This window comes from Anolis sagrei, chromosome 4 (assembly GCF_037176765.1).
Source record: "Anolis sagrei isolate rAnoSag1 chromosome 4, rAnoSag1.mat, whole genome shotgun sequence".
Classification (NCBI taxonomy): Eukaryota; Metazoa; Chordata; class Lepidosauria; order Squamata; family Dactyloidae; genus Anolis; species Anolis sagrei.
This window is the reverse complement of record NC_090024.1, coordinates 187956025-187979732: the sequence shown is the minus strand read 5'-3', so window position 1 is coordinate 187979732 and position 23708 is coordinate 187956025.

The following is a 23708-nucleotide window of genomic DNA, read 5'->3' as shown; positions in this document are numbered from 1 at the left end:
CCAGGAAGATAGATAAGAGCAGAGTTGACAAACATGTTTTTCACCTGATAGTGTATCTCTGGTTTTAATGGTTATCACATTGGTAGAAAATCAACAGCTCCAATGGCTGCTGGCAAAAGAAATGAAGAAAACTTGACCTGTAGAATATTTGTTTGTTCAGTGACCAAGCAAGCACATGTTTTCAGCCAGAACAAAAAATGGCAAGTTGACAGAACTCAAGAATAAGCCCGAAGAGGTGGGAAATCAAATTTCAAAGGATTTAGCATTCTTAAATTTTAATTATACACATTCCCTTGGCATTTGCATCCTAAAGATTTTAAATACATGCATTAGATCTGCTATTTCAGTATTTTCTCTTTCCAAGTGTTTATGAATTATAACTAGCAATTAACAAAGGCATCTAACTTTCTGTATCCTTTCTTTCAACTTCCCTATAATTAGTCAACTTACGAATTGTCCAGCACAATTATTCTTACAATTCTGCTTGCTTTTCCTTTACTATTTTGTATGTAATCGCTTAGCTATGATTATCATATATCATTACATCTCTCTATATGTTAGTTCCTGTACTCTTATATAAGAGTATAAGAAAAGCCATTTTGGCTCAAACCAAAAGCCTACTCAGTCCAATTTTCCTCCACATTGGGGGTTCACAAGATGCCCACAAATAGGACATGAGTACAACAGCATCTTCTGGAGTTGAGAGGTTCCTTCTTTGGAGGCTTTCAAGCAGAAGCTGGATGGCCATCTGTCAGGAGTGCTTTGATTGTGATTTTCCTGCATAGCAGGGGATTGGTCTGCATGGCCTGTGTGTTCTCTTCTAACTCTATGATTCTATGATAATATCTCTAACATCTAACAATAGAAATGATGAAAGGACAAAACTTCTTAAAATAAACATTTGCTCCATCTTCAATTTATCCCAAATTATTTTGAATTTTATAGCCTTGGATTAGCCATTGAAAAGCCCATGACCTCATTAAATATTAGAGGTGTGCAGGAATCTATTTGACAATTCAGGATCCAGCTGCTGGACTGCTGAAAATGGACAAGGCAGGACTCAGGTGAAGTCTTGACTGGAATGCATCATGCGTATCCAGATCTTTCAGCTAATGGGAGCAATGGGACTGAGTGGAACTCTGCCTGAGGCAGCGTGTGGGCAGCCTCACGAACAGGCAAGAGCAGGAGCCTGGTGGTGGCAGCTCCTCCCTTTCTTTCATCCCCTTCTGCCATCACTGTCATGCATAGTATTTCTTATTTTATCTATATATTTATCCATTTTGTCAGCATTATAAGTATCATTATACAATTTGAAAAGTCAATAGTTGTCAAATGCGTCATGTCATGATTCGTACCTTTGTAGGCCAAAGCCGAAGCCTAGAAGTCAGTAAGCCGGCCTCCATGTTGGTAAGGTAGTACAGTGAGGCAGACATCTTAGAGAGGCAGATCAACAGAGGGGAGGAGCTCAGCTATCCCAGGATTGGCTCGGACAGATGGGAGGAGCTGGAGCTGTGAGTGTAAAAAGGCAGGTAGCTTCTGACAGAGAGAGAGATTGGATTTTGATCTGAAGGGAAGCGGGTGGATTTCTAGTGAGCTTAAGTTTTCCTGTGAGAGAGTGTTTGGAGGCAGGTGTGTCTATACAGATTGGCCGGGAGGGTCAAGATAGGCACCTGTGGACTTGTGTGAGTGTTAGAACACAAGTTGTTTTTACTCTCTAGGGGACAGGGTATCTTAGCTATTAGGGATCTCTGTGAGGAGGGAAGCTAGATATTCTGGAGACAGCCAGGATTGGTTTGTCAGAGGGACTCACTGCTACTAGGTTTATGGTAGAGTGAGAGAACTTGCTCACGTTGAAGAAAAGAAACCCAGTTAAGGAAACCATCAAGCTTGTTAAGACCAAGAAACCATTTAAGAAGATTGTGCTTTGTTATCCAAATACGCTTGTGTACCTCATAGAAGAAGTTAGTTGTGTGTTCAAGTATACAAATAAACTTTGTTCTAGTTCAACCTTCAAAGCAGCCTCAGCATCGAATCATTCCATAGAATCTGTTCCAGTAATTTTTAACATCTTTTTACCTCAGTCATTTTAAAGGGAGTTAAAGGGGAGGGCTGGTGAACAACAGGGCTTACCTCAGGCAAAACATCAAGATAATTTCTCAAATCCATTTGAGTGGTGGCAGCAACTATACAAATACACATTCACATTTCCTCAACACACATCAAAGTGCTTTGGGACAAGATTGTGTTGGTGTCCAGTTGGAGCCGTAGTAATCAAAAATCCTTTACACTGATTCTTCAAAGTGGTGGCCAGCTGTGTGCAATATAGCAGCTGAAGGAATGTGTGGGTGTGTGTGTTAGGGGATTTATTAGTGAAGTATTAATCCCCTGGGTCCTGACTACATTATACATCACTTATACATATATGTGTATTATCTGGGGGAAGGGGGTTCACTTATGACATCATATGCAGAGAGAGAAGCATCTTCTCCCTGCTTCTTTCCACTGACAGCATGGAGTTCCCCTGAGCCCATCACATGATGCAGGGCTTCTTGCAGCAGGACTCCGTGGGGGTCTGTGCCGACAGCCTTGCGGCAGCAGAACCAAAATACACCCAACTCATCATAAAACAAAGTCAGGGGAGCTGAAGAGGAAGCAGGGAAAAGCAGAAAGGGATACCACAGACCCCAAAAGTAGGAATCACAGTGTGACGGTTCCCTCTGCTGCTCCACAAATTCTCCTGTTGTCCCCTGCTTTTAAAAGGGCCACCTGATGAGTTCCTCATACCACCAATACACCCAATAAAATGAACTTCCCTCACCTGAAAGCAAATATAAATCATGCTAATTGCACCCTTTACATTGGTTCTTTTCTCCCACCCTGGACATTCCACAGATATATATACTTCACTTGCTTTACTATCATCAGATACTTGAAAGATGCCAGCCACAGATGCAGGAGAAATGTCAGGAGAAAATGATCTATAATCACACAACACCCAAATAATCATAAAATTTAAAATTAAAAAGTTAAAATTGGCTTCCCACCTTAAAGACATATGATGAAAATATTATTGCCATCCTGCTAACTTCTTATCTTAAATAACTTCTTCATTTTGCCTTACTATATTTTACTTAATCTTCAAAAACCCTAAAGTATTTTTACAATTTATTTTATCTTTGGCAATGATACATGTGGTTGTCATTCTTTTGAGGGGGAAAAAGCCAATTGACATGTTCTTTTCAAGCAAGATAACTTGTTAATTTCTACTAGCAAGGCATAGGCTTTCAAGTGGACTCTGGCCAGTGCTTGCTCTGATACTCTCTCAGTTTTTTTGCCATTGATACTCTAGTCTCTGACCCATTCATTTCATCAGCACTTTGCAAATCACAATGCTCACTTGGCTCCACTCTGTGGGAGGTGACAGGAGCGATCATAGCCGCCACCCTCACCATTTCCCTGTTCTAGAGATCAGCCGGAGCTTCAGCGGGATCAACCTACTGAGGCAAAAACAACAAATTCGAGCAGTGGTTCACAAGCTTTTTTTGACCACCTTACTCCTGATGCCCCCCTTCCCCCGGTGACATATAATTCTTGTTATTCAAAAAGTGAACTCCTATTCACTTGGAAAATGCAAGATTTCTATACTCATGCCCATGTGACGAAAACCATTTTTTTGCTAATGAAAACACTTCGCGCTTGATAAAGTTAAGTAATAAAATTGAACAACTGTCACATGGGCAATAGTAATATTTGAGGCACAATTGGTCTGAGTAATCTTTGTTGAATTCAAGATAACTTAAGTGTCCAACTTCATTGTGTATTTTTAGTGAGAATATGGGAAAATATCCTGTCTCCTGATGTTAATTTTCTTGTGGCTAATAATCTTTTTTATTTTTTTCATACAAAAATATCGACTTGTGCTTTAGATATTTTCTCAGATATTTTATCTTACCTGCTAAATTCATATGCAGAACAAAAAGACTTTTTAAATATATATTTTGTTTAGTTTGTAATATTAAGAAAATGACTGAGGGGAGCTGGGGTGTTTGGAATGAAAATTGCCTCACTTTTCTGTGCTCATAAACTCTCTGGTTAATTCTATACTCTCACCCCTCTTCTCTATTAGTGGTCTTTCCCCCTTTCACTGTCAGCAGCTAACCACCATGTACATTCTGAATTTAAATATATTTGTCACAATATAAATTTCTATAATGTGTATGTGGCCCCTAGAACCATAAGAAATGCAAAACATTTGCTTTTAATAACTCATTCTTGCATTACCCCTCTTAAAAATCAAATTGCACCCCCCCCCCCCCCACCAGTGGGGCATGTGCTCCATGTTGGGAATCGGGGCGTTAAAGGAAAAGGAATGTGTGAGTCGTCATACTGTCTCAAGAACTGTAAAAGTTGTAGCTTCTAAAAGCAACTTTCCAAAGCCATTTAACTACCTATCTCTTTGCCTTCTAGCACTGAATCATTTAGTGCAACAGTCTCATTGTGCTCATAATTTTGCAGTTGGCAGGTTTTCTCAAAAGAGAAACATTTAGCCAAGAAATTGACAGGCAAAGCAAACAAACAAACAGAAATAATTCCTTGAACTATCATTGTCCCATATGAAGGATAAGGAGGTTTCTCCTCCACTAAGCAGGATAAAAGCAGCTAACAAGTTACAGTGGAAGAAGAATTGGTGTTACCTCTTAGCACTGTTAAGATAGCAGAGATACGTTCTGCCTGTGACAAGCAGGAGCTTAGCACCCTATTGATCTTTAAGAGCTTACAGACCTTGAAGTTGTTAGCTTTGCTCCCAGTCTGCCCTGAGCAACCTTACAATAAAACCTTGTTGCTGTCACACTGAACTGTTGAGCATCTCAACCATTTTTGAGATGCTCCAGATATATGAAAGAGTAAAATCTAAATTCTGATGTCTATTGAGCATGCCTGTGTTTCATCTGTATATTCCTATTTAATGGAGCAACATCAAGGTGGCAAATTTATCCTCCTCTCTCACCCACCCCTTGTTATTTCTGAGCTGTTTATTTAATATTTTCCAGTAATTTGTCTTTACAAAAATATTGCTGTAACTACAAATTCTTGTTTTTTTAAAAAAATAATACAAATAAATTAGAGTAGTGGAAGTACAAGAAGGCGTGATGCAGGAGAACAGTTGTGAAGTGTGCTGGAGAACAATTGTGAAGTATGCAGGAGAATAATTGTGAAGGATTGGGAAACTGGTGCAATCTCACAATGGAACATAATGATGATGTTCATCCTGGTATGTATCAGTACCAGTGATCATGCGACTGCAGTGTAATAAAGTGATAAAGTCCACTATGCGATCTACTGTTCTTTCTAAGAAGTTGTGTAAAAGTGGTCCCTGATGGAGCCAACAGTTCTGCAAGCCTTGTCTCTCACTTTGCCTGGATGGGTTTGCATTTACATTTTGATATATATTTTTGAATTGCAGGGGGTCCTTTAGGAAAAGTGCTTACACTTTGTGTTCATGAGAGAACGCAATAAATGAAAAGAAGGAAGGCTGGCCTTTCTGGCAAGATCTATTTAAACAGAAATATTCAAGAAAATCAGTGGATTTTCACTCCATCCAGCTAAATTGGTGCCTATCAAATTAGCCATTTTAAAGAGATGGGAAGTGAGTTATAATCTGTAAAAACGCAGGCAATTATAAACCCGTGAGTCTTTGAGGAGCCACTTTTGGCTTCACTGGGTAGTAGGGTTGTGCATTCAGGGTAAACCCTGACCTGTTTCATGTCCTGGCTTTTGGTGGGGAGCCCTGATCCATTTTTCGGGAGCCTCCCCAAATTCGGAGGGCAGGGTCTTAAAGATCCATTTTCTTTTGGCTCATGATGGGGGGAGCTTCCCACCTAGGCGCCCCTTCCCGCACATACTTTAAGGAGGCTTCTTCTTACCTGCTATTTCTACTCTAGAGGAAGTGCTCGACCACAGGCCCTGTCAGGTGCAGGCTCTCCTGTATGCCACACGCACACTTTCCTTGGAAAAATATGATGAAGGCCCTCTCCTCCTCCCTCCTCCTTGGCCCTTGGAGCCATTACTGCTGCTGCCTGGCTGGGAAGGTGGCTCCAGCCTCCCTTCTGTTTCTCGTTCGCATGCCTTACTCTAGAGTAAGAGGCATGAAGAAGGAAGAGGAAGGGGCTGGAGGTGCCTACTCTGCATGTGAAATGAAGGAGGAGAAGGAGAGGAAGGTGCCCAGCCAGGCAGCAGCAGTAGCATCGGCAGCAGCAACAACCCAAGGCAGCAACTTCAAGAGCGGAGGGGTAAAGAGGAGGAGAGGGTCTTGGTCACCAGGCATGCACTCTCCAAGGCATTTTAAGGGGGTTTCCCATATCCTGATAAGGAAGAGCAATGACCTCCTGGAAGAGGAGAGTAAATGGGAGTTTACTTTTTGTTTGCTGGGGGATTAATAAAAAAGATTAAACTGTGCTCATGAAAAGCAGGCTTGGAGCCAGTACCCACGTGCGCTTGCTTTCATGTCAAGATGATTCTCAGACAGGTGGCTTCCTTTTTCTTGCTCTGAAAGGGAATGAAAGAATGAATGTCCAAATGAAATTGGGTTTCACACACAACTCTACTGAGTAGTCAAGAGTAGCATGGCTACCCTTTTGAAAAAAATACATTAACTTTGTATTGTGCATTGTTTCAATTTAAGTTGTAAGCTGCCATGAATCCAAAATTGAAAAAAATGTGGGGGGTGTAAATTAAAGTTCCCTTATCTTTGAGGACTACTGATGGAAAGGGAATTTGAAGAAATTGTTTTCCCAGAGAAGGAGCTATCCATTCAATTGAATTCCAATCAGCAATACAATTCTGAAGGTTTTTAGTACACTATATCAACAACCATGTTCAATTTCTTCTATGAGTCTCTTCACCACAGCTGCATGGGTTGTAACGTGTTTGCCCCTGGGCAAGGCTGCTGTGTTAACAAGCTGTCATGCAGAACTGCTGTATCTTAAACAAACAGCTTTCACTAAATAGAAATGCAAACCAGTTTATTCTTCTTGCAACTATGTTGATTCAAAGTGATGCCATCACACTTGAGTGGGCATCACTTTGATATAACTTACTTTTTGGAATTCTTCTCTTACCATCTCCAAACCTGGCAGATGTTTGAAACGTTCCTCTTTTTCCACTGAATTCTGTGATATAGGAATGTTTGGTTATGAATGTAATAATCTAACTTTACTATAGTGCTGCTAAATGTTGGATTTTAATTATGTATTGGTTTAATTTAGCACATTATGTATTGCATTTTTTATAGTAGAGTATTTTAAGTCACTTTCAGAACTCTTCATAGACCAGCCTAACAGAATAAACATTTCAGATAAAACATGTATTTTTTAAAAGTACTTTGGCATAATATGGAATGTTCTGTTTTCTTTCTCAATTGCTCCTTCCAAAAATGAAATAAGAAAGCCACACCAAAAAAATCTAACATATTGGGCAAGGCAAATTTAAGTTTCTGTTTGCAATCAGTCAGAAGTGAAGATTCTTAAGATCTCAGGATCTTGTCTTTAGTCTGAAGGCTTGAACCTTCTCCTTTGGCTCTAAGGAGGATGGAGATCATTGCCTTGCACAATTGTGTGTATGTGGGGGGACTTATATTTAAATCTGGGTCATGCTGAACACATCAGGTTGAATAACATCAACAGGACCTGTCCCTACAAACCTAAAAGCAGGAGAAGGGGAGAGAAAAGGTGAATTTTCTGCCATAAAACATCATCCACGAAAACCAATTACATTGGAGAACTACAGGGTGAGTTTTTTCATAAGTAGAGCATATCACAGTCTTGCAAAGCTTTTGTGTTATCTGTTTATTACTAGACAAGCATGAGAAGACAGACAGATACATAGCTAGCTTGTCTTTTTAAGTTTTAAGTACCGTACATTTTCCCCCAAAGCAAACAGCATCTACTCACTGCACCCTCAAATCCTAGGTTTTGTTTTGTTTTACTAGTCAAGTGAAAAAACAAGGCTTTTATCTCTGCTGACTGAATTCAAGTCAATGCTCTCCACCTTCTACACAAGCTGATGGACTGTATCTAGAAGCTAAGGAACCCACCTTATCAGTAGGCATCAAGGCACCTTCAGACAGGCATCTTTGAACCATTACAGACATTAAACACATTAGGAAATTCTTCACAATGAAACTTAAAATCTCTTCATAAGTTTGGGGCAATGGTAGCTCTGAGGGGAAGGAAGTGGCCATTTTCCATTGCAAAAGTAGTGGAGGGCTATGGCCTGTTTTCATATACAATGGGAAAAGTTCTAAGAAGTGTTCAGCAGGGTCAACTTGTTTGGGTGGTGTTTTTGGCTGACCATATAAGTATTTATATTTCAACATATACATATGAGCACCAAGTTGGAAAAGGCTATGTTACATTTTTAACAAGGTTGAACTCTTTTGTTTCAAAATCTGTAGGAACCTAATTGGTTTTTTCATTTGAACATGCAGCTGGGACATCGAAAAAGCCTGGTTAATTTTCTCAATAAGCAGGAAGAATTGCATTACTCTACATAACAACCAGTCACGCTTATAATGGACAATTGTATTGCATGTATATACTCCAACTATCTCAATTTGGCAGAAACAGTCCTGATGTATCCAGTGATTCTACTTTTTCAGCTGCTTTTCAAATGGCTCAGTTTCACACTTCTCCTCCCCCTTTCCCTGTTGACTTCAGCTCACTTCAGTTGCTGCTACTTCGTTCAAAGTGCAGCAATAGTTTGCACTCAACTGAGCAGGGGAAAGGGTAGTTGGGAGCAGAATCTTGCCCTTTGCAGCAAGCTTAGGCAAAAGCAAACTGCTGCAGCCTTCCCAAGTGTCTGTTTGTTCTCATTATAACTTTTACAATTTTGACCATGCTCTGATGCTGCTTAGTCACACATTTCCTGGTTTTCATCAGTGAAATGTTGGAAGATATGTTGCAAATCTACTGCATCTAGTTGTGTGGTGGTAAACCACAGCTATTTTTCAGTTCTTTTTGTTCCATATGTTAACAGAACTACAGCAGCTGATATATTTTCTTTGATGCTGTTCACACTAGAAGTGCTGACATAATGTAACAGGACAGGTTGGGATGAGGCAGCTCTATGGAAATTGTTCATTGGCCATGATGGTGAGGGATAATGGCATCAGTATTTGTAAAAGTTACACTTTTTGATCACATATCTCAGAATTGTTATGCCAGACAGAGGATCCTGGGAATTCTGGTCCAAAAATGTAATCAGGGTCAGATCAGGTTATTACTTTATTGGGAGATCACCAATGAATACGAGATACTGTGGGCTATACTTCAGAAGAAGGAAGTAGCAAAACTACCTCATTCCTTATCTAAGAAAACCCTATGAAGTGATATAGTCACCATAAGTCTGCAGGTGACTTAAACACACACACACGCACGCATACATATATTTGGGAAACACCAGGTCACAGAAGGCTGCCCTGCAGAGGAAAATATTATTTAGAGAGTGAGGGATTTCACTAGTGAAACAGAAAAGGTTTCTTATGTGTCAGCTAAGAGCCAGGTCTGATCCAGTTTTATTGCTCCTCCAATATTAAAACTGAAATTCCCATTTCAATTTTATAATTATCTGACTGCGAATGCTCAGTCTTAACACTCCATTTCCTAGTGTGTCTTTTTCCTGTAGCATCAATATGGCTGAATGAATACAGAACATCCAGACAGAATTACAGTATATATATGTAGTATACTACTGACCTGCTTCTTTTGACTTTAGCTTTCTTATATTTATCTCCTCAACAAAACAATGGATTAAAAAAGACCTGCATTAAAATGAAATGAAATGTGTTGACTCCTTTCATTTATCTTTGGGATCAGATATCTATGTGGCAATTCTTGATAACATGACCATACGGGAGACCATACTACTATATGGGATTCAAATCCTTAAGCCTCCAGAAAATAATATGACAGTCTTGTTCCCCTTTGCCTTAGATCTCCAAATTTGAAATAGGATAAAAACCATATGAATTGCCAGGAGGATGAATAAGACTCAAATTGTTCAATATTTTGTTCTTTATGTGATGCAGAATGTGGGAAAGTTGCTTTTTGGAAATATAACTCCCACTGATATGGCTGGCTGTGGGATTCTTAAGATCTCAGGATCTTGTCTTTAAAATTTAGAAAATAAAATTTTCTAGACTCTGATACAATGCCACTAGTAAGCCATACTTGCAAGTTGCAGACCAAGAATGCATCACCCATCTACTTGAGCAAATGGACAATACTCCAAATAACATTTCACACACATGAGAACAGGAATCAAGGATTTTGGTGAAATGAAAGGCAAGAGGTTAAGATCATAAGTTGATCTTTTCTCTGACACACAAAAACGGATGCCCGGGGGACATGAATTGCAGACTTTATGAAGTGGAACAAAAATCAGAGAATTGGTGGTGGGGGGAGTGTGTGGGAGCCAATTCGTTAGGTAAGGGCCTTCAGACAAGATTCACTGCAGTGCGCTCTGCATTAAATGATAAATGAGCCCTGGAGCTTCTGCCAGCCATAGACGTTTGCATCTTGCTTAAATTCACGCTGATTGCTTGGCATCCTGTATTCTGTAGATGGTTCCTTAATGTGACTGATGATTTTTATTATACTTTTTTTGCACAATTTAAATTGCTAAAAATCTAACTGGCACTATTCCACACAGTATGAAAATGAGGCACCTGACATCTAAGGCAGTAAATGCAGAAAGAACGAAGGGAAAGGCCTGCCATAAACCATGGTCTGTTGGGCTAGAAAGGGGCAAGAAGCATTTTCTCTGCATCTGCTGTTGGAAGATAAGGCTGTGCTTCATTTATCCCCACTGCCTTCACAATTTTGCTCAAATCACCCCCCCCCCCCACACACACACACACACCTTGATGCCTATCAAGACCCCAAATGGAAAAATAGCAAAGTGACCCTGCTTGTTAGCTTCTGTATCACAGAGGAGAGACTATGGCATTCCAAAAATTGTTACACTACAATTTCCAACATCTCAACTACTATTGTTTCCCAAACCTTATACTTACTCCTGAATCTCAGTGTCTGACATTCCCCAATCCTCAGAATCAGGTTGAGGACTCTCAGAGCAAGTGCACTGTCTCAAAAACAGTTGATATGTATGTGTTTTTGTTGTTCATTTGTTCAGTCACTTTTCGTGACCTCATGAACCATCCCACGCCAGAGCACCCTGTCAGCCGTCACCTCCCCCAGCTCCTTCAGAGCCAAGCCAGTCACCTCAAGGATACCATCCATTCATCCCGCCCCTAGCTCTTCTTTTTTCCTTCCATTTTCCCCAGCATCATTGCCTTCTCTAAGCTTTCCTTTCTTCTCATGATATGGCCAAAGTACTTCATCTTGGCTTCCCTCCAATGAGCAGTTGGGCTTTATTTCCTGAAGTATGGACTGGTTGGATCTTCTGGCGGTCCAAGGCACTCTCAGAACTTTCCTCCAGCACCACAGTTCAAAAGGTATATCTTCCTTCACTCAGCCAGCTCTCACATCTGTAGGTGACTACAGGGAATACCATTGCTTTGACTATGCGGATCTTTGTTGCCAATGTGATGTCTCTACTTGTCACTATTTTATCGAGATTGATCATTGCTCTCCTCCCAAGAAATAAGCGTCTCCTGATTTCCTGGCTGCAGTCTGCGTCTGCAGTAATCTTTGCACCTAGAAATTCAAAGTCTGTCACTGCCTCCACATTTTCTCCCTCTATTTCCCAGTTATCAATCATTATTGTTGCCATAATCTTGGGGTTTTTTTATGTTTAGCTGCAACCCAGCTTTTGCGCTTTCTTCTTTCACCTTGATTAGAAGGCTCCTCAGCTCCTCCTCGCTTTCAACCATCAAAGTTGTATCATCTGCATATCTAAGGTTGTTAATGTTTCTTCCAGCAATTTTCACCCCAGCTTTGCATTCATCAAGCCCCGCACATTGCATGATGTGTTCTGCATACAAGTTGAATAGGTTGGGTGAGAGTATACAACCCTGCCATATGCCTTTCCCAATCTTGAACCAGTCTGTTGTTCCATGGTCAGTTCTTACTGTTGCTACTTGGTCCTTATACAAATTTCTCAGGAGAGAGACAAGGTGATTTGGTATGCGCATACCATCAAGAACTTGCCACAATTGATTATGATCCACACAGTCAAAGGCTTTAGAATAGTCAATAAAACAGAAATAGATGTTTGTTTTTTTCTGAAATTCCCTGCCTTTCTCCATTATCCAGCGGATATTGACAATTTGGTCTCTCATTCCTCTGCTTTTTCTAAACCCAGCTTGTACATGTGGCAACTCTCTCTCTATGTATTGCTGGAGTCTTCCTTGCAGGATCTTGAGTGTTACCTTACTGGCATGAGAAATAAGGGCCACTATACAAAAGTTTGAGCATTCTTTAGCATTTGCCTTTTTTTGTGTGTTTATATTCTATTCATTTGTTAGACTTGGTGTTTTTTTATTTAAATGGCATGCACTTTAAAACTCAATTGCTATACCATGCTGGGTCCCATGTTTGCATCTTACTTAATGACATGGATTTACAATTTTGCATAATTGCACAACAGAATAGAAGTGCGATATCAAAGGTGCTCATCCCAGTATGTACTAACCATCCAAAGGAGCTCATCTGCTGTGGAATACCAGCTTCGTGTGATAAAGTCCTGACATATATTACTACTATATTGCCAGTAAATGATGCAGCAGATAGTACATAGTAGAGAAGAACTCTAGCCCTTTCACTAATTGGGTTCAACATCTTCTCACAGCTAATGACAGAATTGGGCCCTTAAACACTATCCTTGTAATTGACCATTAATGCAATCTAGTTCACAGGACTGGACATATGGAAAGTACTCCATCTAGGATTGAGGGTGGTACATCTGATTCAATACTATGGAAGATGCTCCCAGGGGTAATATAGTGCAGAATCAAACAAATAAAATCAAAGTGAATAATCATGATCCACGCTCACTCCAATAACTATGAGAACTGTGCAACCAGATTAGGAACAAAAAGAAAAAGAAAACCATTCCCTCATTCATTCCCAGTCTTCATTCTTTTCCAAGCTTCAGACTGCAACGCAAATACAAAATGTATTTTAAAAAGCCAGCAATACAAGTTAATCCTCTCATGTGAATGGACAGCTGTTTATGTTTGGCCATGATGCTAACAAGAAATCTAAAACCAATCTGCCTGGCAGCTCAGACCCTGCTTGCTACAGAATTACATAAAGGCAAAATACCTATTATCCAAATTGTTCAAAATCTGTTTCTTATGTGCATTTTTATTTTAAAACTGCAATATGCATTTTTTTAAATCCCATCTTAAGACATTTGCAGTTTCCATCAAAAGTCCAGGAACATATGCACCAAGGGCATAAGGGTTGTGCTGTACTATAGTTGTCTTCCTCAGCTTGAGACCATTTAAGAATCTCATCATATGTAGTGAGAGAAGCGTTTTCTCTCCACCACTGTCACAGAGTCACCCAGAGCCCATCACTTGATGCAGAGCTGACTCCTCATAGCAAGAAGAGCCGAACAGGAAATAGGGACAAACAAGAAAACATTGTGGGGAGGTAGAGGATAGACCCTGATGGTTGGGAACAGAACTTAATGGCTCCCTCCGCTGCCCTATGATTTCCCCCACTATCCCTTGCTTTACCCCTGGCTGTCTGATAAGGTAGATGTATTGGTCTACAATTCACTTATCTTCATTCATTACATGGAGAAGGTAGGAGTTATAGTCCAACACATCTAGAGGGCTCAAGTTTGAGGAAAGCTGCTCTATATCATAATATTATGTTATGGTTTGAAGAGCTGCTGTTTGAAGAACTAACTAGCGGTACATTAATATTATATTTAAGCCACACATATAAGCAGCTACATGTGTACAAAATACATGTGTCTTGTGTCTGAGAAATGGCCAGCATTTAAAAGGACAACAAATGGAGTCCTTTCTTGTTTCACATCTTGCTCAACCGCCATTCCTCCCCTTCCTGAATCCACAACTATTGCCTGTATAAAATTTTGAATATAGATAGTTCACCTTTTCTGTCTTTCTTGCACAATATTCCATTCTTTCTCTTAATTGTGCCACCTGTTTCCAAAAGTCTCAATTCCCTTGCTGAGCATCTCTCTATTGCCCATAGATCATTATTTTTCCTGCCATCAGCAGATTTCCAGCAAAACCATTTCCATCATTCCTTGCTTGCTTGCAGCCTCAAGAGATTTCTTACCCTGGCAATGAATGCAGATGCCATTTCTATGACAGTTTTTTCACCATACTTGACTGTTTCCACCTGCCTTGGTCTGATGAGATTCTGTGTAGATATGGATTCATTTGTCCTACTATCTTCCTGCATGAAATACCAGGCAAAGAAAAACTGGAAGTGTATCATGGCATTATTGTTAAATTCACTCTGCTGTTGACATCTCTTGGCCAATGAAAATCTTTCAGAGGCTCATCCAAAATGCAATGGATTTGGTAATGCAAACACAAAGTGAGGGACAATACATATCCTAGAGCAATTTTATTCTAATTAGAAAAAAACAAAGTAATTAGAGAAAGTAAGAAAGGGTGCACAAATTAAATCACTTTCTCAAGGACAAACAAAGAGGTACGAGACAGAGAAAGGGGGCTACAATATCCCGTCTGCTGGGATGAGATCTACAGGAAAAGGTTGCAGGCAGTTCTAGTATTTGTAGCTATAGTTCTCAGGCAGATAATGTGTATTTAAAAATCCAAATTATATTTTTGTTTTTCTGGACTTTTCCAGGAAATTCAGGGGAAACAGTTACAATTTTTATTCTTACCTTCCAAGTGTTTTTTTAAAAAAAAAAAACTGAGATGCAGTGGATGCAGAAAATTCCAGGAGACATTATTGTTGTGGTTTGTGTTGGGAATTTTGTCCACTTTTCCAGTTTCCATGATGAATAGTTGCAAAAAAAGATGTTTTTTAATCCACTTCTTGCTCCCTTTCTTCGTAAAAATAGATTTATAGCATCATAATGTACCAGTGAAATAGCATTTATGCACTGTTGCTTTACATCTTTGTACATGCATTTCAAAAATATACCCAACCTAAGCAAACCACAACCATATTTTTTTAAAAAAAAAAAACTTTATAGTGGGGATTCAAAACATCTCTCTGCCCAGCAATAGACCTTCCTAAAATAATAGAAAAGAGGCCACTCACAAGGAATGTGAACACAGATGCATCAAGTGGCATTGTTAGCAAACACAAAAAAAGCTGTAAGTTGAGAACTCATGTCTGAAAAAGCCCTAATCTAATAATGAAGAATTCCAAGGCTTCTGGGAGGAAGAGGAGGCTCTGTGGTATGCAAAGCAGGTCAGCTTGGGAAATTTACCTTTTGTTCTATACATCAAAGAATTTCCCCTGCGTTAGCTGGAGGTTTCAGAAGCCATTCTAAAAAGTCACACAGGTTGCTGAACCCTAAACCAAGGCTGTTGCCAATTAACACTGGACTTCTTTGCATGTACCTGATTTCAGTGGTGGCTGTATTTTTTTCTCTTCAGCCACAGAGTCTGATGGCTCTCACCACACCCTGGAGAACTAATTCTGGGGCAGAACTGTGGCTGGAGTGCTGCCACTGCCAAATAAATGGTGGTGGCAGACAACGGTAAAGTCATTGTCCTTCCATAAGGGAGGATGGGTTGGGTGATCTCATCACAAGAGGGGAAGTTGCAACAGAATGGGGCGTAGGGCAAGAGGCGTGAGTGTAACAAGGTCCCTACTTTCAGTGCATGGTTGAGGGTTGGTGAAGGTGGTCATGTGTTCAGAATTACATTGGAAGGGAAAGTTATGGCATAAAATTGATATCAGCAGCCTGAATCTATGGCTAAACACACACAAAAAACACCATTTGAAATGAACTAATAGAAATGAGATGCTTGTGATTTGACAGCAGAGCATGGGAAGGTTACAATTTGAAATAAAACTCAGAATACAATGAATGATGCCAATGCTGATTTAGGGTTCCTGGGAGCCATAGCCCACAAAACATTTTGAATCACAGTTTAAAACATCCCTGTTGCTTTGCATATTGTGTTTCTATCCCACCTTTCCATAACACAGTTGAAGGTCTCTTGAACTCACAAAAGCTGCTTGTTTTCACCAAGGCTGCTGCATCAGAGGTCCTCATCTCAGAGGCCTAACTCTAAACCATATGCATTGAAAGAGATGTCATGTTGGAAACATGAATCAAAAGTATGTGAATCGGAATGAACGGGAAATGAATGATTAATTGAACAAAGCCATTTATTACATGTCAGGGACCTGGCAATGAACTTTTATAAAAAGCCCCAGAAACAGTGCACAACAAAGCAGTCAGCCAAGAAGAAAACAGGGATGTCATGGTTGGGAAGACTGCATGACAGGTAGATAAAGTGATAAGGGAAAAATCTATGTATGCATTGTCTTAAAGATGACAAAAGCAAGATGTAAAGAAGCATTAGGCATTAGAAAATCACTACATTTTTCAAAAACCCTGAGGGTAATTTGGTCACAGAACAAGAGAACATTAGAATGACTGGGGAAGAAACAAAAGAAGATGAATGAAGAAACAATGCAGTGTGCTTTAGTCCCAAAGAAACAAGCCATACAAAGGATTCCATTTGAAGAAATGATCAGAGTTGGAAGGAAATTAAAAGCACAAAAGGCAGCCAAGCAACATGAAATTCAGTCTGCAGGCAGCTGAAATGGCAAGTGAGATAGAAAAACTGAGATCAAGGTCTTTGCCTTGCATTTAAGGAGAGGCATACAAAAATGGAAGACCACTGAAGTTTTAAAAAACTTAAATGAACATTTTGCTCATCTGAAAGGTGACCGCTGGAAGCCAACCAAAGAGAGAAAGGCATTAAGAGATTGCTGAGGTTTGCAGATGAGGTTTGCCCATATTTTGTGTATGAATGGATGGATGGTGATGACTGAGCATGCAAGTTTGTGCCTTGCCAGTTGGTTGTTTCATTTATTGGTTAGCAAAAACGTTTTAGTATGTCTTTGTTCTGTTTTTGCTGCAAGATGCAATATTTTCACATTTTAAAAAATGAGAATTTATCACATGAGCCCACTGTGATGCAACAGTTAAATTAAAGTAAATAATGGATATATTCCAAACGGAGCATCTGGAATACCACACCTCTCTTTATCAAAGATTACCCTGATTCACCAAACCATCATCCCACAATTGGATTTTTACATACCCTCATAATCCCACCATTCTGTACTACACCCTACCCAGGATATTTTGCAGTTCATTTATTCTTATCATCATCATCATCATCATCATCATCATCATCACTATTCTAGCATTTAAAAATTAGCAAAGATGGAAATAGCAATGGGGACACCCACCCCGAAGGACCCATCACACAACAGAAAATTGGGAGGTAATTGGATAAGGACCTGTTAATCATTAATGAGTTTAGCTAGGGACAGGAATATCACAAGGGGGGGGGGGTAGGCAAACTGTTGGAGAATGTACATAGCATCATGTGACAGAGATCATCACCAAAAATGGCAATTCAACTGTAGTGGTGGTTTATAAGCCTTGTGTGATAAAGCCTCTAGTTAACATAATCTGGCATACACATGGCCAAACCATATCAGAATGGGATCAAGGTGGCAAAAGGTATTAATAAGGAAGAACAGACAAGGCAGGGAAGGTTACAACAGTTTGCTTTAGCTTGAGGCTACTGGTAAGGGCAGGATTCCAACTTGTCAGGACTGTGGGCCAAGAGGAGTGGGGAGGGTTGCCTCCCAGTAGCTGAAGGAGAACCTATGGAGGAGGAACAGTTGGATCTGCCCGTTTGGGCAACTGAGCCAGAGCAGGAGGAAGATCTCCAGAAAGGATGGCAGGGCTTGACTCACTCTGCCCAGCTGCAAATGAGAGTAGACTTGATCTAGCTGTGCTGGTCAAAGAGATTGGCTCAACAGAGGGAAAACCAGCTGTAGAGTGGTTAGGGTGACAGCATAGAAGAAGGATGCTGAGAACAGATCATTGCTGAAAGTAATAGTTGCATTGGATTTCTTGGATTCTTGGACCTGCATTCCACTAAATCAGGCATGGGCATACTATGTGAGCTATGTTTGACCTTGGACTGAATCCTTGGATGACATGTTCTGCCTGATACTGTGTTTGGACTGCCTTTTGTGAATGACCTTGGACTGCATGTGGATTTGTTGGTGAGCTCCCTATATATTGACTTGAGTCCCTTTGGGGAGATAGAGCTAAATATAAATAAAGTTTTTTAATGGGTTTTGGTGTCCCTTGTTGCTTTATATATCTAAATAGACTCTGTATCTGACTGTATGCTGTCTGCCTATACTGGCAAGTCACTGAAGCAGCATCCTGACAATCCCTTCCTCTCCTCACCTCTGACTACATTAATTGAATAAAACCTTTTTGTACTTTTAGCCTAGATCCCTTCTTAGCTGCTTATCCCAGATTATTTGGCAGTGGAGACTCATATAATTAAGTTCAAAGCAGATAACCTGGGATCAGATCCTGGAATATAAAGACAGTGTAGAAGGGGGGTCAGACTGTAGCAACCAAAGTAAGGTGAAGACAAACGGTGAATGTGTAGATAGGATAATTTTTAAAAAACACAATTGAAAAATGAAATGATAGAAGTTGATAAGGACTGCCCCTGCCAGACTGGAACAGTTGGTGAATATACACACAGACTTTAAAATGGTTTTTGTTGTTTTTTAAAAAACAAGAGAAACTGATTAACTGTATAATTATTTCAATAAATAAAGTAAATAAATAATACTCATTAATCCTGACCAAAACAAGGTCAGGGTTAATGATTCACAACATTATTGCCAGATAAACCTGGCAAAATAGGTTTATCAGGCAATAAAGATGACTTCTTCTCCATTCCCTTGGCAGCTGTCTCTAGAAAAATACCTTTACAGGCATAGAAGAATAACAGGATGTTATACTTTATGTAAAAATGTTATAAATAAAATGAATATTGTGAAAAAGAGACTCTAAGACCAGTTCAAAGTGTAATAGGCATGGGGCCTGTCAAACACCATCAGATGTAATAGGGAAGAAAAGAATAATAAAAGAAAAAAGACAAAACATTGACCTAGTCATTATAATCCTTATAATATAGGAAAATCAGATATGATAGCAGGGCTGTAATGTCAAGTGCAAAAAATCATAACAAAACAAAAAGAAATGGCAGAACAATTTATGCAGAACCACAGCAAGATATACAGAAATACACACAGAGAGATGCAGCTCATTCTGTTTTTTTCGCAATTTTCAATGCTTCTCCATAAATAAATACCTCATTCACAATGCAATGGTCTCCCAGCACTCCTATGCTGTTTGAGTGAAGCAGAAGAGCCAAAAAGGAGAGGTGAGAGAACGAGAAGGGTTAGATAAGAGAGCAAGGGTGTTTGCTGTGGAGTTCTGACCTGTAAGAAAAATGACTGAGCTGGTTTTCTTTTCTCCACTTGGGAAGCCTGCTGAAGAAGGTACAGCAGAAGACCACAGTTTTTACCAGTTGTAACTTCTCTATAGGCATATCTGAAGATGAACTGTTATCTAATGTCAAGAAAGCTCACTCTGCCACCTCCCCCCCACCCCTCACTGCCTTCTCTACCACCTCATCACATTGCGGATTTTTTTGCCACTTTGTCTTCTTCTGGATGGGGCCCGCCAAAAACCATCAGATGGCACTGTCTCGGTCCCACCTCATTCCTCCAAAAGTGGGGAGGGTAGGGCATTGCAAGATGCTTCCTCTACCACAACCGAGAGGTAAGTGTGTTTTGGATAACTTTGATGGAGCTACCCACTTTTTTTTTTTTGCCCTTTCCTCCATCTGATGAGGGAAAGGACAATATTGCAATGTGTGTTCCTGCCCTTCCCCCATCTTATGGAGACAGTTACAGGATGCCAACATGCCTTATCCCATTCCCACCATATGATGGGGGAAGGAGGAAGGGCACCAAAGGTGCCATGAGGCACCCCGTGTGAGTGCCTTTTCATCGGTGAAATGGCATGACCCCGTGGGCTGTGTGAAGCGGCCCTTACTTGCTCTGGAGACCATCTATACCTTTCTCTAGTCTAGAAAGTATCGGCTCTGATCCTTTTTAAAAGAAATGGTTGTGTTTTGTGCAATTTTTCTAACTTTTTCAGAATTTCTCCCTTGATTTCCAATGATATCCATTGAATTTGGTCCACCATTTATATTAATAGAATTATACATGAGTCCAGAAATGCATTCCTGACATAACTCAAGGTCTGCCTATATAAGTAAATTTGAATAAATTGTTTAGAAGTAATGCATTTCAGCCTACAGCAAAATATATTTGGGGGGAAAGAAGGTGCAATAAAATCATATTTCACAAATAATGTAACACATCATAAAAGTAATTTAATGGTATTGAGTTTTATTTAATGTTAATCTAGTAACTGATAAACAGTGGCAACTGCTGGCTTCAACATCAATGAGATGATAACTACTTTAGATTTTAGTCTGAATTTAAAGATGGCCCTGTTTTCAAGATGGGTTCAGCACTTTGAACAGCTCCTTTAAAGTCTAAAGTAAAATACAGTGTGACTCCAAATCCACACTAATTTTGGGACCAGCACCAACCTGTTCTCTGGAAGAGCATTTTAGAGACATTCTTGTAGAATCATAGAATTATTGAATTGGAGGGGACCACAAGGGTCATTTCCTCTTCTTTCTTCAACATTTTAAAGGGAGTTTTCTAAAATTAACAAACAAATTTAACAAAATGCAACACACAACACAATGAGACATGCAGTGAAGCACCTTTTAAATACTTCAAGCAGGAATGGGAACACATTACTTTTCTCATACCAACAAGGCTAAATACTTTTAAAAGTAAGAGATGTAGATGTGCCTGAGAAATAATCACAATAAAAGCATTCCCCTATTCGACACCTCACCCTTCCCAGAAGCTATGATACCTTGCTTTCCACAGCAGTTTAGATTATTATTCTCACATTGAGAAACATGTCAATTTCTGCAGGCAAAAGCACAAATAGTCCCATAGGATTTCAGCTGCACCTTTCCTCCTGTGAAGAAACAAAAGCCTGGAAGGAACACATACTGACACCAGAACGACCATGTGGTCTGTGGTGGTCTTTGATTCCTCACTGTGAGCACTTGAGTTGTTTTTTTAGAGAGCCAACTGATCTTAAGTGCTATTCTAGGGCCTAAAAATTGTTAAGGCACCAGATTCCATCTGGTCTTGGAAGCTAAAGAGAATCAGCTGTAGTTAGTACTGAGATAAGAGACTAGCAATGAATACAAGGTGCTGTATGTTGTATTTCAGAGAAGGAAATGTCAGAACCACCTCTGAATATTCTTTGCCTGTGAAACCCCTATGAAAGTCATGGGGTCACCATCAATCAACATGCAACTTGAAGTCATATAACACCATTTTCTCAACTACGCAATTACTCATCCTAGAGCAATAGTTGTGTCTGTTCTACCTGTGGTCCCCTGCTGGGTTTCATCAAAACAACTGATTTCTTTTGTCTAGGCTGTCAGTTTCTTCTATGTTCCTCTTAGCAGGCATGTTAAAGCCATCCATTCAAGAAAGGATGCCATCTTCACTGTTGGGGGTCCAATACCTAAAGCTGCTGAATTCAGGGAAAAGTTAAAACAGACAGAATATTCTCATAGCATCAGGATATGCATACTTCTCCTGCAAGTATGCATACTCCATCTTCCAGACAGATCAAAAATCCCTGCTATATGTAGCAAGTATGAAGAATAGAAATGCCTTGCCTTTTTCTCTGGCAGGAGCCAATCTAACACAGAGAAAGACTGTGTTACTACTTGAAGTCAGCAATCATGTATCAATTACTTGACAGAAAGTTCCATTGAACTTTGCAGGGCATGTTTCTAAACAGACATGCATAGGCTAGTTTTGCTAGTTTAGTTCTGTGTCTTTCCACAGAATTCTGCAATTTCAGTTCATTACTGGAGTTTTTAAATCCATTTTTCATCTTATGACTGCTGAGTTTGTAAGAGTGGGCCAACCACAGTGTACCATTGAGGTTGGAGGATTTCCATCTCTTTGACATCTGTTTGGTTTCCTCCAGCATTCCGATTCCAAATAAAAATGCTTTTGTTCTAGACAGTTTTGTTCTAGGTAGTTCTTCCTCCCTTCTTCCTTCCCACTCTCCTGGGGTCTTTTTAAAACAGTGTTTTGTTTTTGCATATTTTTGTGCAAATTGGGTATCTTTTAAAAAAAAGAATGACATGATGGAAAGCAAATAAGCAACATCTATAATAATAAAAGCAAATTTCACATCTCTCCAGCAACCATAACTCATCAGGACAGTATGCCATGTCAAAATGTGATAGAGTATTCTCATTTATACAAGTTGTACTGCCAAGTTTAAGGACAAAATTCCAAACAAAGAGCTTGCTAGAAGCAAGGTGAGGGGGGGGGGGGCTGCCATCACCCAATGGAAAATGTATATTATAAGAGCTCTCTGAGGCACTTCTGCTAAGGTTCCTAAGGCAGTATATAAAAAAGAAGGGAACAGGTCAAAGGTAAGACACCTTAAGTGAAGATTCCTGAAGTTCTCAAAGAGGGCAAAAAAACTGGAGAGAACTCTGAGGTTTTGCTGGATGCCTGAGGAAAATAGAAGAGGGGCCATAGGAGCAGTAGGTCTCATGGATCCTTTTGGAGTCTTAGATACTGACCAAGGCAGTGCTGTGTATATTTCAGGTAGTTATAAATAATAAATGTGATTATTTCTCAAACACACAAACATCTTTCACCAGACTGTAGATTCTACAAAGAATGACTGCTGTTATAAACAATTTAATTATTTTATGTGCTAAATATGCTTGACAAAAGCATAAATGAATGTGAATGTGTTTTATTCATATTTATAGGTCACATCATTAACATCATATTTGGGGTGGATTACAAAGGGGAATAACAGCAAATTAAACTTCAATGACATATATATTATAAGGATTATAACACACTATCAACAGCAAAGAGTAAAAAAATAGGGTTGCTTAAAAAAAAAGAAATGCCTGCTGTTGGAATGGCAAAAGAGTAGACTTTAGAGCTCTATTGCCCCAACAGAACAAGTCATTTTTCCAACAGTCAGCTTACACTCCTCACCTGGCACTGGGAGCTGAGGAAAGAACAGGGTTATCCATTCAGCAGCATCCCAGTACCTGAGGTCTTGGGGACAAACCTAAGCCTTAGAGACATTTATTTTATTTTTATCCTGCCTTTCTCCCAATATAGGGACTCAAGTTAGCTAGTTACATCCACTGGTAATGCCATTAAGTGCTTTGCAATGAGTACCAACTACCCTTGTACACAGCTTTTCCTTCGGGGTGGGGAAACCCATATCTAAATGGACTGTGTCCCAAGTTAGATAAATGAGGGGCTAAGAAGGAGTACTTTGGAAGAAAAGGTAAGAAACATTTAATCTAGCCTACTTGCTTCTTGGCAGAAGAATGCCAAGCAGAGTAGGAGAGGTGTTCATTATAGAGCCACAGCTTGGAAGAAAGGAGGAATCTAAGTAAATCCATAACCTTCCAGCAGCAAATGAATTCATTTTTGGAAATTGCATCAAGCTTCTTCTGTTCAGATACCGATGCAGAGAAGCACTACTTCAGGAAT